The sequence below is a fragment of the Phalacrocorax aristotelis genome, chromosome 1 (genome assembly GCF_949628215.1).
Source record: "Phalacrocorax aristotelis chromosome 1, bGulAri2.1, whole genome shotgun sequence".
Taxonomy (NCBI): Eukaryota; Metazoa; Chordata; class Aves; order Suliformes; family Phalacrocoracidae; genus Phalacrocorax; species Phalacrocorax aristotelis.
In genome coordinates, this window is record NC_134276.1 from 33,613,054 (window position 1) to 33,629,720 (window position 16,667).

At 43.6% G+C, this 16,667-nt stretch overlaps 1 protein-coding gene across 5 annotated transcripts in view; it reads left to right on the forward strand.

The window, feature by feature from the left end:
- Window positions 1-16,667, forward strand: part of ENOX1 (ecto-NOX disulfide-thiol exchanger 1) — a 379,677-nt gene that overhangs the window by 116,760 nt on the left and 246,250 nt on the right. The window lies entirely within an intron of this gene.

The following is a 16,667-nucleotide window of genomic DNA, read 5'->3' on the forward strand; positions in this document are numbered from 1 at the left end:
TTTCCTTTGAAGTGAATTATTGCAGTTTATGGAGTTGAACTGCAGAAGGGAATCGGGCCTGTAAGTCATTTTCACCTCAACACTATGTCTTTCAGTATGTGTTGAAACTGCATTACCCTAAAAGGCCCTGCAGTCGATTGCTCCCACCCAGGTTGCCAATATGGGAGTGGCTGTCCCACAGCTATAGCTGTGGATGTTTCAAGAAGCACAGCTAGCAAAGGGTCAGCAGAATTACTGGCGCTTTCGGGTCAGGAGGAGCTCAGGTTCATGGAAAGTTTAAGAAAACAATAAAATTAAAAAACCTTGATATTTAAGAGACTGTAAAAAGAGCAGAATAATAATGGCTTGACTCCTGTAGTGTCAGCATGGCAAGGAACAGTGAGGAGCTTGTAGCTAATGCTATGCCCTTGTCAGCCAGAACCATAGTGTTATAAGCACTGTGTCCCACGATTGCTGTGATTTATAGGGTAGAAAACACTCCCCTGCATTTCAATATGTTTTCCTATGCAGCTATATAACAGAGAAAAATTTTATTTCTTACTGCTTTCAAGGGTAGTACCGAATGCATTTTTATAGAAATTTGGTTGGAGAAACGAGGGGAAATCAACTTTTCCATCTAGCTGGTCATACCCTGCTATCAGAGTACACTCAGGGTCTGTGGGAGTTGTATCTGGCCCTAAATAATGATTTTCAAAAATGTTCATGTTTGAAATATGCTCTATCTCACTTGGTTTGCCTGAGAGGACTTTGAGTATTATTGCTTTCCTTGTTATCTGTGTAGTAACTTACTATGCCATTAGTCTGTATGAATTCTGTTGGGAAAGTGGCTAGTAAGTCTTAAACAAAAACAAACCCAGGTGGATTTAGGGGATGAGAAGTATCCAAAACAACTTTTAATTCATTCTTGGGAATTACTGTGATTTGTTAATACCTTTTAAAGCCACCCCAGCTCCAAAATGCTTTATTTGAACCTAGATCTAAACCTTGCACATGGCTACAGCTTCCATAATGAGCAAAAGCCCTAGATCAGACTGGTTGAGATACTGCAGATACAGATCTGATCGTGATGCCTCGGGCCTGTGTTGAGTGAAAGCTCTGCGTTCAAAAATAAGTAGCTTTTCAGAGTAATTGCACAACCGTTGAATGATCTGTGTCATGCTAAAGCTTTATGACTGCACTGTTTCTTTCTTTAATGATGATAACCCTTAGGGCAAAATTTGTGTTTTTCTTTGGTGTGGGGAGAAAGAAGTGCAAACACTGAAAGACATTTAGGATAAAGGGAGAAGACTTGTTGCACATGTTGGCATGTGTGTTGTAAATCCTTTACTAGCAGCAGCAGCTTTATAAAATTGTCCTTTCCAGACCTGTCTATGAGTGGTGTTTGAATCACGGCTCACCAAAGATTTCCAAGAGCTGCTGCTAAATTTGCTGAAGCAAAGTGTGGTTGGGCCTGTGTCCTAATGAATTTGATACAAATCCAGTCAACAGCTGCTATGCAGAGAAAGCTTAGGCAACTCATTTGTCTAAAACATGTTTTAAAAGTTTCCTCGTTCGCAAATCTGACTCCTGAAGAATAATGGCTTTGTGATATACATACAAATTAGTATTGTGTCATTTAAAAAGAGGATAAATATGATACTAATTTGATATATGTACCTATTAGATATATGTATACTAAGTGGCATAAAGTAGTTTGGGTATGTCTGTGCTGTGCCTTCATTATAATGCAGAAGCAAAGGAAAACCAATTAAATTAAAAGGCAAGACATTTCTACTCAAAAGGAGATACAAGGTGTAATTTTCCCTTTGAAACTATTGCCCCAAGGTATTATCAAAAGGTGTTGCACTGAACCTTTGCAAGAAACAGATATTTACATCAGTAAGGATGCCATCACAGATATATTTTTCATATTACATAGTTATAAAAAAATTACACAGCAGTTGCCTGGGGTTTGGGTGAAGCTTCTTCTGCAGCTGTGTAGGTATCTCTTGTACCAATTCTCTGTAGCATATATTGTTGACATCGAAGGAAAACAGGACACTGGTCTAGCCAAATAATTAATTTAATCCAGGTCAGCTTTTTCCATTTATCCCATGTCTTTCACTGCAAATTTCATGTATTTTTTCTTCTCATAAGCATCCCCTCCTCTTGTACAGTTCTTGTTTTCTTAATCTCTCTTTTATTTCCTGCCTATGATCCCTTGCCCATTCTCCAGAGAAGCCTCCTTTTCCCTGATATCTTTGTTACTTGTCCTTGCTTTGCTGTTTTATTAATTTATTGCTGGAGCTTCTTAAATTTCTCTGTTGGAGGTCACTAAAAGATGCAGCTCTCCGAACGCCTCTTGGGGTCTCCTCAAACCTTTGCCCTTGGCACCCCTATGATGAAACAAGTGTGTTGGTTTTAGGAAGAGCAGAGAAAAACAAAAGCTGTGAAAACACGTCAGAGCATTGTAAGGAAATAGGCTGCCGCATGGGATGGGAAGCCCCCGTCTCTCGGGGCTTTGCTCTGCCCTGTCCTCCTGTTACAGGCTCCTGGGCATGCGGTCAGCCAGGGCTGGCTTCTGGTGGGGTTTTGGTGGAGGCATTGCTACTCCATTGTTTTGCTGCTTCTTCAGTAACGAAGACACAACTGGGAAAATACCGAGCTGGCAAAAGTCAGGGAGAGGAGAGAGAAGACTAGGAAGAGCACTTTTCCACAAAAGCACGTAAGCATGGCAACTGTACCTTTGATCGCTGTACCAGCACTGCATGGGGACCTGGAGAGCCCTGCCACCTCTGCACTAGATGCATTTGCCTGCCTTAAAGCCATGCTGCCAGAGAGGCCAAATTCTCAATGCCACTGGGCTTTGCTCACAGCTCAGCTGTCCCACCAGAGGCTGTGAGGGTGATGAAGTAGTTGCTTCATTGGTGCGTGGAAGTCTGCAAAGAGAAAGCGGGGGAAGCTGATGCACAAAGCAGAGCCGTGGATGCAGACAGGAGGGTGTTACCTTTGTGCACCTTGTATGCAAATTACCTGCCTATGAAAAAAGCAGAAAGGAAAGGGGATGTTTCTACCTGGAAATGTGCCATGTGTGCATTTGATGCATATATTTGAATTATTGAACAGATGGAAGCCAAACAGCTTGGTAGCTGGAGAAAATCTATAAGCTAGGTGCTCAAAGGATATGTGGCAGAATAAAATGGGAGGGTGGGGGAAGTAAATCTCACAAAGCTGCCATAGAGGGACAGCTGCATTTTATTAGAACAGAATTTAAACCAAGACTGTGAGTTTGTAAAGACTAATGTGTCCAAATCATGAGGTGTATGTGCAAGCTGATATAAACACATATATGCTCTTTTTTTTAATGTTTGGATAATGGTTCAGAGGGTCTGTGACCACCCAACTCTGTTCTTTTATTGCCCACAGCAAAATAAGGAACAAGTAATTATTAGAAAAAATGAAATGACAATTTGCTCACCTGAGTAAAAGCTGTGGCCAGAGCAGGACTTCTGCAAGAGAGTGACATAAACATGAATGCAGGGAAACCAAACCAACCGACCCAGACAGCAGATGGACCTTCCATTGGGTTTTATGTTTTGAGTTGTTTCCAAGGTATTCCTAGGAATGGTGGTGAGTGCTGACTCTGCTTGAGGAACAGCCTAGAAGCATCCTGAAATATCTCCCTGTTTTTTAATCATAGCTACTTCCCAGAAGAATGCAAACTACACAAAGCATCTGTAGACCCAGATCAGGAGTAAGGCTCTACCATTCTCAACCCAGTGTCCATCATCTGTTTAAAAGTGTCAATGAGATGATGATCTTTGCTGATCTTAACTCCTGGGGTGTTACATAAAAATAAGGGAGATCTTTAGTGTCACCAATCAAGAACACCTTAGGGACACCAAAGATCATTTGGCTCATTTGCCTGGGTTACCAATGAAAGCAAAGATGTCCAGATAATCTGTGAGAGTTGCTTATCTAATCTATTAATAAAGAAGTCCTCCAGTGAAGAAGACTTCAGTGCCACCCGATGTAGTCTCTTCCAGAGCTACGCAACACTTAGGGGGTATTTCTGAAATCCTTTATTTGCCTATTCTGAAATGCTTTATTTGCTCCATAGGAAGAAATTTAGTGTCTTATTTATAGCGAAGATGGAGAACAGTTGAACATAACTGTCTTTATGGTAATCTGTCAAATATTGGAAGGAAAAATGACTTTACATTGTAGTTGATTTAATTTGTTTATCTGTTTTTCAGAATAAGCATTTGCAGATCTATAGGTCCCATTCCAAAACTGTTTTTCTCCTGTCTTCCTACCATGCACCTGCATCCCTCCATGTATTGTCAACTTCTTGACCCAAGTGCCAGCATTAAGAAGCAGAATGTGGTCAATATGACTTTCAGATGGATAAAAATTATGTAAAATAAGCTCAGAATATAGAAGGTCAATAATTAATTATGGAGGTATACCCTCAATTAAAATTGCTCCAATCGATATCTTACCTCAGCTTTGTCTAGGTGGAACCACTGCTAGTGTCTTCTCTCTTCTATCCTTTAAGCTCTTCTCAGTATGATACTGGGTAATGAATGACATTGTTGGAGAGGCAGTAAGTGTGCAACTGATAGCTCTCAGCATATGGATAATGACACATCTTGCACCTTTTCATTGCCCACATTCTGGCTGCACAGAGATGTCTGAACAATAAATGAGGTGAAATGGTGGCTGTAGCACATTTCTGAAACAGTAATTGTCCATTCAGGTCCCTTTAAAAGAAAGACAGCAAAGAACTGCTAAGTTTTCTATCATTAAGGCCCTCAGAAGAATAAAATTTTTCAGCGAAGCCACTGAGGCAGAGGGTTCCGGAGTAGAGGATCATGCCGGAGGATCCTTCCTAAAGCAGCAAAACCACAGCAAAAGTGTGAAGGCAAAAGCACAGGGAGAGACAGGGTAGCCCAGCATCCTCCCAGAGCAGGAAGGAGTGAGCTCCTGACGTGAGGCGGCTCTGACTCAGTGCCAGGGGTGGACAAGAACCAAGGCAGCAAAACGCCCTCGGTACAAAAGCAGCCCCCAGTGACCGCGAACGACCAGGAGTGCGGTGAGCAGGGTGTGGCACGTCAGAAGGGTGTGGCACGTCAGAAGGGTGTGGCACGTCAGAAGGGTGTGGCACGTCAGAAGGGTCTGGCACGTCAGAAGGGTCTGGCGCGGCAGTTGTGCAGGCAGGGCGGGCAGCGAGGGCGAAGTGTCTCTCCCAGCTCAAGAGGTCAGATCAGTAAGTTCAGTTGGTGAGAGGGAGCGTGGCTATGGCATCCACCTGGCAGAAGGCTCTGTCCTCTGCACTAGCCGGAAGGGATGTGTCAACCCAGACTGAGCTCCCGAGAAAACACACAGCCATCCAGGTCTCTGGCTGCAGGGAGTGCCACCAGCTTGCACTGGAAACAAATGACAGTAGAGGGGACAAGGGTGCAAGGTGTGATCAGGTGGAATATCTACTTGGCCTGGTGGCAGAACCAAGACAGGAAGTAGATAGATAGGCTAAGGAGCATCAGGGAGTCTGAGCAAGAGTTGGACCTCCCAGAAACCTGAACAGGGTCAACTACCAGAAAAAACCCATGATCAAAGAGATCCAGTATCTTCCCCCCACCAGGATGTAGGCAGGGTCTGAAAGGGAAGCAGCGAATGGAAACAAGTCCACAAACAGGGCAGCAAGAGAACCTTTCCCAGCACAACCCCCCCAGGTGCCTCTGCACAATAGGTATGAGGCTGTAGTTGTGGTGGACCAGTCAGTGGATGATGTGGATGTCAATCCGTCTACACCAGAGGAGTCACCAAGATCAGAAACACCTACCCCCCATATTACCACTGCCACCACAAGGAAAAAAAGAAGGGTCATAGTTATAGGAGACTCCCTTCTGAGAGGAACAGAGAATCCAATATGCTGGGCTGACTCTCCTCATAGGGAAGTCTGCTGCCTCGAGGAGCCTGGGTTAGAGATATGACTAGGAAACTTCCTAGCCTGGTACGGCCCTTGGACTACTACCCATTATTGCTCTTCCACGTGGATGGTGAGGAAGTTGCAGTACATAGCCCAAGGGTGATTAAAAGAGACTTCAGGGCCTTGGGACAGTTAGTGAGGGAAGCTGGGACACAGGTTATCTTTTCCTTCCTCCTTCCGGTTGTGGGCAGTGATGTTGAAAAGATCAGGCGGACCGAATCTATCAATACATGGCTCCATGGCTGGTGTCACTGACACAACTTTGGGTTTTTCTGACAATGGGATGGCCTACACGGCACCAGGATTGCTCGTGTCTAGTGGGAGCCACCTTTCTCAAAGGGGAAAGAGGATCTTTGTTCAAGAGCTTCCAGGGCTCATTGACAGGGCTTTAAACTAGAGGCGAAGGGGGAGGAGGAACATATCAGGCTTGCCTCTGACAAGCTGTGGGACGATACACAATGGTTAGAGGGACGGGCTGCTAGTATGAGCCCTCAGCTTGTTGCCCAGAGGTGTGCTGGGGGCACAGTCGAAGTCTTGCGGAGATGAGCAAGGGGCTCCTGAGGTAGTAGGAGCCAAAAAGGAAACTCCCATGAAACACCTCAAGGGAATCAAGGGGTGTCCTGCTAAAAAAGGAGATGTGGCCCACAGCCCAGATGAAATGCCTCTACAGTAACACACACAGCATGGGAAACAAACACAAGGAGCTGGAAACTACCATGCTGCTAGAAAGCTATGGCCTGATTGCCATTACTGAAACTTGGTGAGACGTATCCCATGACTGGAATGTGGCTATCAATGGCTGCAGGCTGTTCAGAAGGGACAGGCAAGGAAGGAGAGCCGGAGGCGTTGCTCTCTACATCAAGAAATTAATACAGTGTGAAGAGCTGCCCCTGAAGAATAACCAAGAGCAGGTCAAAAGCTTATGGGTAAGAATCAGAGACAGAGGCAACAAAGGGAACCTTGTGGTTGGTGTCTGTTGCAGACTGCCTGATCAAGGGGAGCCTACTGAAGAAGCCTTCTTCCTCCAACTCCAGGAGGCTTCACACTCGCAGGCTCTCGTCCTACTGGGGAACTTCAATAACCCTGGCATCTGCTGGAAAAGTAGCATAGCAAGCTGTAGGCAATCCAGGAGATTCGTACAATGCGTAGAAGATAACTTCTTGACCCAGGTAATAGGCAGCCCTACCAGAGGGCATGCAATACTAGACCTGATGGTCACCAATGCAAGTGAGCTCATCGGAGATGTCAAGACTGGAGGCAGCCTGAGCTGTAGTGGTCATGCATTGGTGGAGTTCACACTCCTGAGGGATATGGGAAAAGTGAGGAGTATAGTCAGGACTCTAAATTTCAGGAAAGCAGACTTCCAGCTCTTCAAGGAGTTAGTCAGCAGGACCCCCTGGGAAACAGTCGTCAGGGGCAAAGGAACAGAAGAGAGATGGCAGATCCTTAAGGATGCGTTCCATACAGGGCAAGAGCTCTCAGTTCCCAGCATGAGCCAAGCAAGGGAAGAGAACATCATGGCTGAGCTGAGACATGCTGGTCAAACTAAAGAGCGAGAGGGAACTGCACAGGCAGTGGAAGCAGGGACAGGTATCCTGGGAAGATGCTGCCGGTGTGTAGGGATGGAGTCAGCAGGGCCAAGGCACATGTGGAGCTGAATTTGTCAAGGGATGCAAAGAATAACTAGAAAGGCTTCTACAGGTATGTCAACCAGAAAAGAAAAGTCAAAGAAAGCGTACACCCCCACCCCAATGAACAAGAACGGTGGTCTAGTATCAACAGACGAGGAGAAGGCTGAGGTACTCCACAACTTTTTTGCCTCAGTCATCACTGGTAACCACTCTCCTCACCCACCCCGAGTCGATGGACCACAGGATGGAGACCAGCTTGATAAAGATCCTCCCACTGTAAGGGAAGATCAGGTTTGTGACCGCCTGAGGAACCTGGGTATACACAAGTATATATACAGATGGACCTGATGAGATGCATCCCAGAGTCCTGAGGAAATTAGCTGATGTAGTTGCCAAGCCAAAATCCATGACGTTTGAAAAGTCATGGCAGTTGGGTGAAGTCCCTGGGGACTGGAAGAAGGAAAACATTGTGCCCATCCTTAAAAAGGGTAGAAAGGAGGACCCAGGGAGCTACCGTCCTGTCAGCCTCACCTCTGTTCCCAGGAAGATCATGGAACAGATCATTCCAGAAGTGGTGCTAAGGCATATGGAGGACAGGGAGGTGATTCGAGGCAGCCAGCATGGCTTCACCAAGGGCAAGTCCTGCCTGACCAACCTAGTGGCCTTCTATGATGGAGGGACTACATCAGTGGACAAGCGAAGAGCTATGGATGTCGTCTGTCTCGACTCCTGTAAGGCCTTTGACACAGTCCCCCACAGCACCCTTCTCTCTAAACTGGGGTGATATGGATTTGATGGGTGGACTGTTTAGTGGATAAGGAATTGGTTGGATGGTTGCATCCAGAGGGTAGTGGTCAACGGCTCGATGTCCAGACAGAGACTGGTGACTGGTGGTGTCTGTCAAGGGTCCATACTGGGACCAGTACTGTTTAATATCTTCATCAATGACATAGACAGTGGGATTGAGTGCATCCTCAGCAAGTTTGTAGATGACACCAAGCTGAGAGGTGCAGTTGACATGCCAGAAGGACGGGATGTCATCCAAAGAGACCTGGACAAGCTGGAGAGGTGGGCTTGTGAGAACCTCATGAGATTCAACAAGGCCAAGTGCAAGGTCCTGCACATGGGTCAGGGCAACCCCCAGTATCAGTACAGGCTGGGGGATGAAGGGATTGAGAGCATCCCTGCGGAGAAGGACTTGGGGGTACTAGTGGACGAAAAGCTGGACATGAGCCAACAATGTGGTCTTGCAGCCCAGAAGGCCAACCGTATCCTGGGCTGCATCAAAAGCAGTGTGGCCAGCAGGTCGAGGGGGATGATTCTGCCCCTCTACTCCACTTTGGTGAGACCCCACCTGGAGTCCTGTGTCCAGCTCTGGAGCCCACAACACAAGAAGGCCTGTTGTGACAGGACAAGGGGTCATGGTTTTAAACTAAAGGAGGGTAGATTTAGACTGGATATAAGGAAAAAATTTTTTACAATGAGGGTGGTGAAAGACTGGCACAAGTTGCCCAGAGCGGTGGTAGATGCCCCATCCCTAGAAACATTCAAGGTCAGGATGGATGGGGCTCTGATCAACCTGATCTAGTAGAAGATGACCCTGCTCACTGCAAGGGGTTGGACTAGATGACCGCTAAAGGTCCCTTCCAACCTAAACCGTTCTATGATTCTATGAAATCACACATTATGAATAATAATAATAGAAAAGGGAGGACACCTGCTGAATTGAACATCATCAGTATTGACACCTTCCAGGAGGAGTAATCAGTAATCCACTTGACCAAAGCAGGTGTCACAACAAGATAAGTCGTAAGCTACAGCTCCAATGGAAGTCTGTTCCCATAGACAGAAAGATATGAATTGATTTCACTTCTGAAAGGCAGTTAAAACATCTTATCCAGTTGAGAGGAGAAATCCACTGTCACTGCTACTGTCCATGTCTCCAGAAACAGAGCTGAAACTTGCAGAGCTTGCTACTTAAAAAACCAAGGAGTGTTCAGATGGCTGAGCACCAGCCAAAATAAACAGTTACAAAAAAATCTTTTTCTTTTTTTTTTTACCAAAACCCAGCATAACGTTGGCAGGTTTATGTCCTTCCTCTTCTGCTTTTTAGCTAAAGTATGTGGAAAAGCTTCTAGTTCAAATAGTAAACATTATAGGTATTTTTTTTTATTTGTGTACATGAGAGAGAATGATGCTGAGTTTGATCCTGCAATGAATATATTTGCAATGCTATCACCATTAGAAGCTGTCTGTGTTGATTATTCAGCTCCTTGTTGCCAGCACTGTAAAATCTCTGACACTAGCTTAATTCAGGAGCAACCTTTTTCAGAACTCAAAACTAAGCAAATTTCAATCAATATCATAGAATCATAGAATTATAGAATCATTTAGGTTGGAAAAGACCTTTAAGACCGTCGAGTCCAACCATTAACCCAGCACTACCATGTCCAACACTAAACCATGTTCCTAAGCACCACATCTACATGTCCTTTAAATACCTTGAGGGATGGTGACTCAATCTCTTCCCTGGGCAGCCTGTTCCAATGCCTGACCACTCTTTCAATATAGAATTTTTTCCTAATATCCAATCTAAACTTCCCCTGGTGCAACTTGAGACCATTTCCTCCCGTCCTATCACTTGTTACTTGAGAAAAGATACTGACACCCACCTCGCTACAACCTCCTTTCAGGTAGTTGTAGAGAGCAATAAGGTCTCCCCTCAGCCTCCTCTTCTCCAGACTAAACAACCCCAGTTGTCTCAGCCGCTTCTCATAAGATTTGTTCTCTAGACCCTTCACCAGCTTCGTTGCTCTTCTTTGGACAAGCTACAGTAAGGCAAAGCCTTTAATTTGACAGTTTCATCTTTCTTTCTAGGCTGAAGCATAGCACACGTAGCCCTTTGAGATTGAGAGTCCTAATATAAACTGCTCCAGATGGCTCAGTTTTCTAGGGTTAATTATCACATCAGAAAAGGGGAAATAGAGATAAATTGAGTATTAGATGCCACAAGTGAAAAAAACAAAAAGCAAAACTTAAAGGAATCCACATCAACATTAATATGAGTTGGTTGCCTCTATAGAAGTGATCCAATAATGGCTGTAGGCAACCATTCAGGAAATAATGTGCTCCTACTTAATGTCAGCTGTCATCGATCCCACATTTGGAAAAAAAAACCAAACCAAACCACTGAACATAGTGAATGTTTTCTTTTCAAGAGTCTTTATAAGAATCAGAGGAAAGCATGACCAGGCAGTTTACTCAAACAGCAAAAATGAAAGTAGAAAGATGAAAGAATATCTTTGGTCAAGCCACTCTTTATCTTTGAGCTTTCAGAACACTATTAAAAATTAACTAAGGAATAGGTAATACATACTATTGCCCATCATATCCTAGAACTCAAAAAATTATTCTCCTGCTAACTAGCCACAGGTGTTTTTTTCCTAAAATCATAAAAAATTAGCAAGTAGCTTGAGGACCCTGCAGCTCTGTCAGCTGTGCTGACGCTCCCCATCAGAGCTGTGGTTGACCCCTTTCTGAGGGCCTCCAATAGTGGAGATTCGCTGGGCAATTTATTGCAAGGACTGATTTTCCTTGCCATTAGAAAACAGGGTTTTTTTTACTTTCTTAAACTGCAAGTGACTTCTGACCTACCTGCAATGAACAAAAATGTGTTATTCCCTTTTTATTTGGAACCTTCTTTAATATTTTCAGGGTCTTTTGTCATACCTCCCAAAGGTCTTGTCTTCTTTGCATTAAACAGCAATTTATTCCTTCAGTTTTTTGGTCACATTTTGTAGAGTACTTGCTGTCAATTGGTCACATGCCCCTTAAAATGTGGCATCCAACACTGGACCTAAGGTTATGATTGAAGTCTGTCCAAAGTGAAGTAATGAAGGACAATTCCCTCACGTGTCCTGTAGATAACACGTTCCTTTGTATTTCCAGTCTGACATTCCTACGTATGTGACCGGGACTCTGTTTAAACTTATGATCCACTGGATACGTTCAGATCCTTCTTAGCAAGATTAGACCTATTTGGTTATTTCCCATTGAGTGTTTGCTGAGTTAACTGTTTCTGACCTTGCCTCTCAAAGATAATTGCCAGCAGCTCTAACATTCCCTCAGTCAGTTATCTACATATTCTAGGGTGAAGTTCATCAGGCCCAGCCAATTTGAAAAATTTTAACTTATCTCAGTTCTCTCTAATCTACTTTTTCATATTATGACCTGAATTCCTACTCCTTTGTTTCCAGTGTTAACTGTTGTGGCTTTCTGATCACAGCTGATCCTTCAAAAAGCTTTTCTCCTCATTGAGTCGCAAACCAACTCTTTCTTCTCCCTATTGTTAATAGTGGTATTCTTACTATTGCACTTAGTGGTTTTCTTAGGAAAGTTTTCCACTTTTACATCAACCTACCAAAAGTACATTGCAGTGTTACACAGCCTAGAGGAAGGGCTTTGAAAGACAGCATGCAATTTTCATAATATGGGATTTCACAGAGGCACTAGACTTACAAGAGCAATTGAAGACAGTTATGGCAGTACTTGACAGGTAACACACAGAGGTCCCTATTCTTACAGTCTCAGTGGAAACCTGACTTGATCTAATTAATAACAAGGAACCAGTACCAAAGAGAATAAAGAAAAAATGTTTCAGAGGGCCCAAGAATCTTGAAAGCAAAGGTCATAGGTTAAATCCACGAGAGGGCTGAGTCTGAAATATGGTACCTTGTTCATAAAATTGACTGACATCGTGTTTTGCTTAGAGGAGACTTAATTTCTTCATAATCCTGTTCTTCTAATGTTTGAAGGCCACCGATTCGCTTATGTAGTTAATAACAAAGTTCTGTGTTTCTTTCACTCCATGAAAACATCCCAAGTGTCCTTATATTTAATTTTTCTCTCTTCACACAGCCTTTTTACTGTTTTAAGTTGGCAAAGAAACAAGGGGAGAAGGGGAAGAAGATGATACAGAGTAACAGGTCTTCTGCAACAAAGTCAAATATTCCTTCTTGTTTTTGTGGGGGGTGTGGGTGTGGGTGTGTGCGCCTGTGTGTAAGCTATTCAGCAATCTCTCCAAAATCCTGATCAAAGTTCTGCAGACAACTTGCTGTCAGGTTCTCATGTCAGTCACACATGAGTGAGATCCAAATGCACTATCTGGTCCCAATGAAGTGTAGATACACAGAGAGAGCTGGTTGTCCTCTTGTTCTGAAGCATGGAGCATTCTAAGCCTCAGATCTTTCTATAATCCCTCCTGGAGCATTACCCCTTAACGCTCAAGACCTTTGCTTCCAGATTTGAAAATGGTCAGTTTTGCAATCCTTCGTCCACTAAAGCATCTTTGATTTTTCTACCTCCGTAGCCCCTTCTGCAGGTTCAAGTGATTTGAGATTTCTGTTGGGGAGTTTTTCTCTGTCAAGAGCCGTACAGCCAGCAGGCAGCTTGCAGTGCCACAGGACAGGCTTTCAGAAGAAAAACCAGTGTTTGATAGCCAAATGCAACATGCTATTTTAAGGTGTTTAAGTTATAATAAAAAGCCAAATCTATGTGGGCGTCCTTTGTGGCAGCATTTTGTTTGCTCCTATGAAGAGGTTTCACTGCATGTGCTGAACATTCACTGGACTGCTGACAGTCTCACCACTGAACGCGTTAGGTACTTAAGACTGTAGAGTCTAGATCAATCCTAGACTCTGCTCTGCAATTCCAGGCTCTCTAGGCATATGCTCAGGCTACAGGCTTTTTGCCTGGCACTCCCAGTAGAGAGCTGTAACTCAGGAGCCTACAGCCTTGGTCCAGAGTCCATTCCTCACTCCCCTAGTGCTCCTCTCTACTCCCTCCTGCAAAATTTCCCAGAAGGTTTGAAATGGTTCGTTTATACTTAAGTTCACCAGTATTCAGGTGCTCAGTGAGAGTCCACAGACATGTGGATAAGGGTTGACATCTACACAGCTCTCTGCTGGTGTGTAGGAGTTCCCTCTGACCATTTTCCAAGCCAACCAGAAGCTGTGTAGCACAGTTAGCATGATGCTGAGTACAAGTTAATAAATTGCCATGATTGGCAGTGTTTATGAGCTCTGACTCAGTGCAGTTAACTTGGCCTCAGCACTGCTAGTACATTTATGTGGCTTTCAGTTGCCTCCGACCCTGAGCAGAACAATCCTGAATTTGCTCAGTGTGGGCCCAGCAGGCTGGTGTCAGCACCCAGACCATGAAGGCACCTGCTGGGTAGGCTTTGCTCAACACTTAAAGCACAACAGATCTCCCCGGAAACAAATTGCTCTGTGAGCAGTGGAGAAGCCTCTTTAAATGGATTCATGTCCTCTAAAACTTCCACCTCAGTTTCCTGGCTCCCCCTCATGTCCCTGCAGGCAAGGGGCAACCCGTGCTGTGGTCTGCCCACACCTGCGCATTGGCTTTTCCCAGGCAGAGTTTACGCAGGCTGCTCTGCTCTGCCTTCCTCTCTGTAGGCACCAATTTATGTGCTGCTTCACCGTCTGGCTGCTGGTTTTCATTAAACTTCTAGTAATGAAATTACTTTCTGTGACTTCTCTCCAGCTTTTACCCTGGCTTGAAAGTGGGTTGAAATTTGCTGCTGCCCCAGCTCTGCCAGTAAAGGTGTAATAGATGGACAGGCAGAGGTTCAGTTAAAAATAACCAGAGAGAACAAAAATCACACCTGCTTTTTGCTTTTAGGCTGCATTTTTATATTATTTTGATACTATATTATACAGATCTGATCTCAGAGCATACTGCCTTCAAGTTCTCATTTCCACACTCATCACCAGAGGTTACCCTCCCTTCAGCTGTGCCAAGTGGCTCATCAGATTCTTTCTAAATTGGATCTGAGAAATGATTTATGTCAAAAGAACCATTTTTTAAATTAATTTTTTTTAATGACCTCCGTATGGTTTTGGGCATAGACAAGTGAACGCTTGAACTGAGGCAGCTGAGGGGATGTGGTAGAAGGGAGAATGGGTCAGGAACCAGCCCCATGTCTACTCACCAACATCTAGGCCTTTATACGCATCACTGCAGTGAGTGCTGTTATCACAGAGGCAAATCCCTGCTCCCTAGTCACCTAATTTCTACATGTTTTATCTCTACAGTTTTCTATCTTATAGGACCATGTCCCAGGAGAGAAACTGTCCTATCACCCCAAAATTGAAGAATAAAAATGTGAATGTGTAAACTATAGGAAACATTTTAACCTAAAAAATCAGGAATTTCACATGTTCTCCCTGGTATCCAGTGACAGGATCCATGAGAATGGCTCAAAGCTGTGCCAGGGGAGGTTTAGACTGGACATTAGTAAGCATTTCTTTACCAAGAAGGTGGTCAAACACTGAAACAGGCTTCTTAGAGAGGTGGTCGATGCCCCAAGCCTGCCAGTGGTTAAGAGGCATTTGGGCAATGTCCTTAACAACATGCTTTAACTTTTGGTCAGCCCTGAAGTGGTCAGGCAGTTGGACTAGATGATCATTGTAGGTCCCTTCCAACTGAAATAGTTCTGTTCTATTCTATTCCACTCTGTTCTTTATGTCATTCTCTATTTGTGGCAACATGGTTTTCACAGTTGCATGATCTTCCTAGCACTTTGGTGTTCATATTCCTTAGGCAGTGTGGGAAATGGCCAAAGGCTTGCCCTTTAGGTCTTTCAAGAGATGAGGTAAGGAACAAAACAATTTGATCTCAGTAAGATTCAACTGTGCTATGGTCTGTAGTTGAGTCAATCACTTTGGCTATTAATAGTATAAGAAAATACTCAAGGGCATTTGGGTTTGGCTGTAAGAAATGACTAATATAATGAGGAACATAAGTAAGTCCCATTGCCTTCATATTCATTTTGTTTTCTTTGGTGGAAGGAGCTGACTGATGTGACTAGAGCATTTTGTAGTTTGGATTATTACTAGTTTCTTAATCAAGGAAGTCTGAGTACTCTGGCTACATTGCCGTGCTCTAACTCTTCCCTGGTCCCCACTCCAAATGAGACAGATTATAGGTTGGACAAGGTTTGAAATTACTCTTGTTTTCAAAGCATGGTTTTGAAAAGAAGCAAAGAACAGTTACTGCTTTAAGAGAATCTGTCACCTTGTCCTCTAGAAGAAAAGGCAACAACAATCTTTTCCAATAATGGACCCGTTATCTCCCTCCTGGAATTTATCAGGTAAGAAACATATTGATCCAATTTGCAGGTTGCAGCCTGTACATCTCTAAATATGTCCAAACCCTTAGCGTGTGATGATGGCCAGAACTTACTCCTCATTTATTCTGCAGACGTGTGCCTCCCCCTCCCTTCTCCCTCATGGGCTGCTGTTCTCTTTACGGTCCAAGCAACCTAAAGTGGATGAAAAATTCCTCTGTTTCAACTAATTCATTTTAACGGTTCTTTAGGAAATTCTCTTACAATGGTTTCCCTCTTTGGTCTCTCACTAGCTGTGAATTTTGACCAAAAAATTATGCATGGAAGGATATAGAATAATATATGTAATTGGAGTTAAAAAAATATAGGAACTTTTTTCTATTAGCTATTTATAAATTATTGTCATTTTGAAATATTCCTTTGGAGCCAGTATTTTTGTTTACATGGAAGTGGCCCTTCCCTTTTAATTTCTGGGTCTGCTTTTTAAGATTGCTTTTTAAGAAAACTGACACCTTATCTTTCTCAGAAGGCCCTGTTGTAATGATTCACTGTGCTTTACCTGTCATAATGAAACAAAAATGAATGTGAAATCATTTGTTTTCTTATCGATTTGGAGTGAGAAAGATAAATCTTCCATGTTTGTTAGAAACCATTTATATAGGCTACTATGGCAACAAAATTAATGACAAACAAGGAGGCTGTTAATTAATTGTTCAGGCTGACTAGAATAAGAAAATCCTGAATCTTTGCTGAATCCATTTACTACCATCCCAATAGCTCTTGGTTATTTGAAGAGTTAGTGTGTCTTTTTACCGCACTCAAAAAAAGGAGGTTTATGATAATAGAATTGGAGGGGCGCATGTACTCCATTAGCCTTCCCCCGTGATCCCATTGGACATGATCGCTAAAGTTTGGGTCA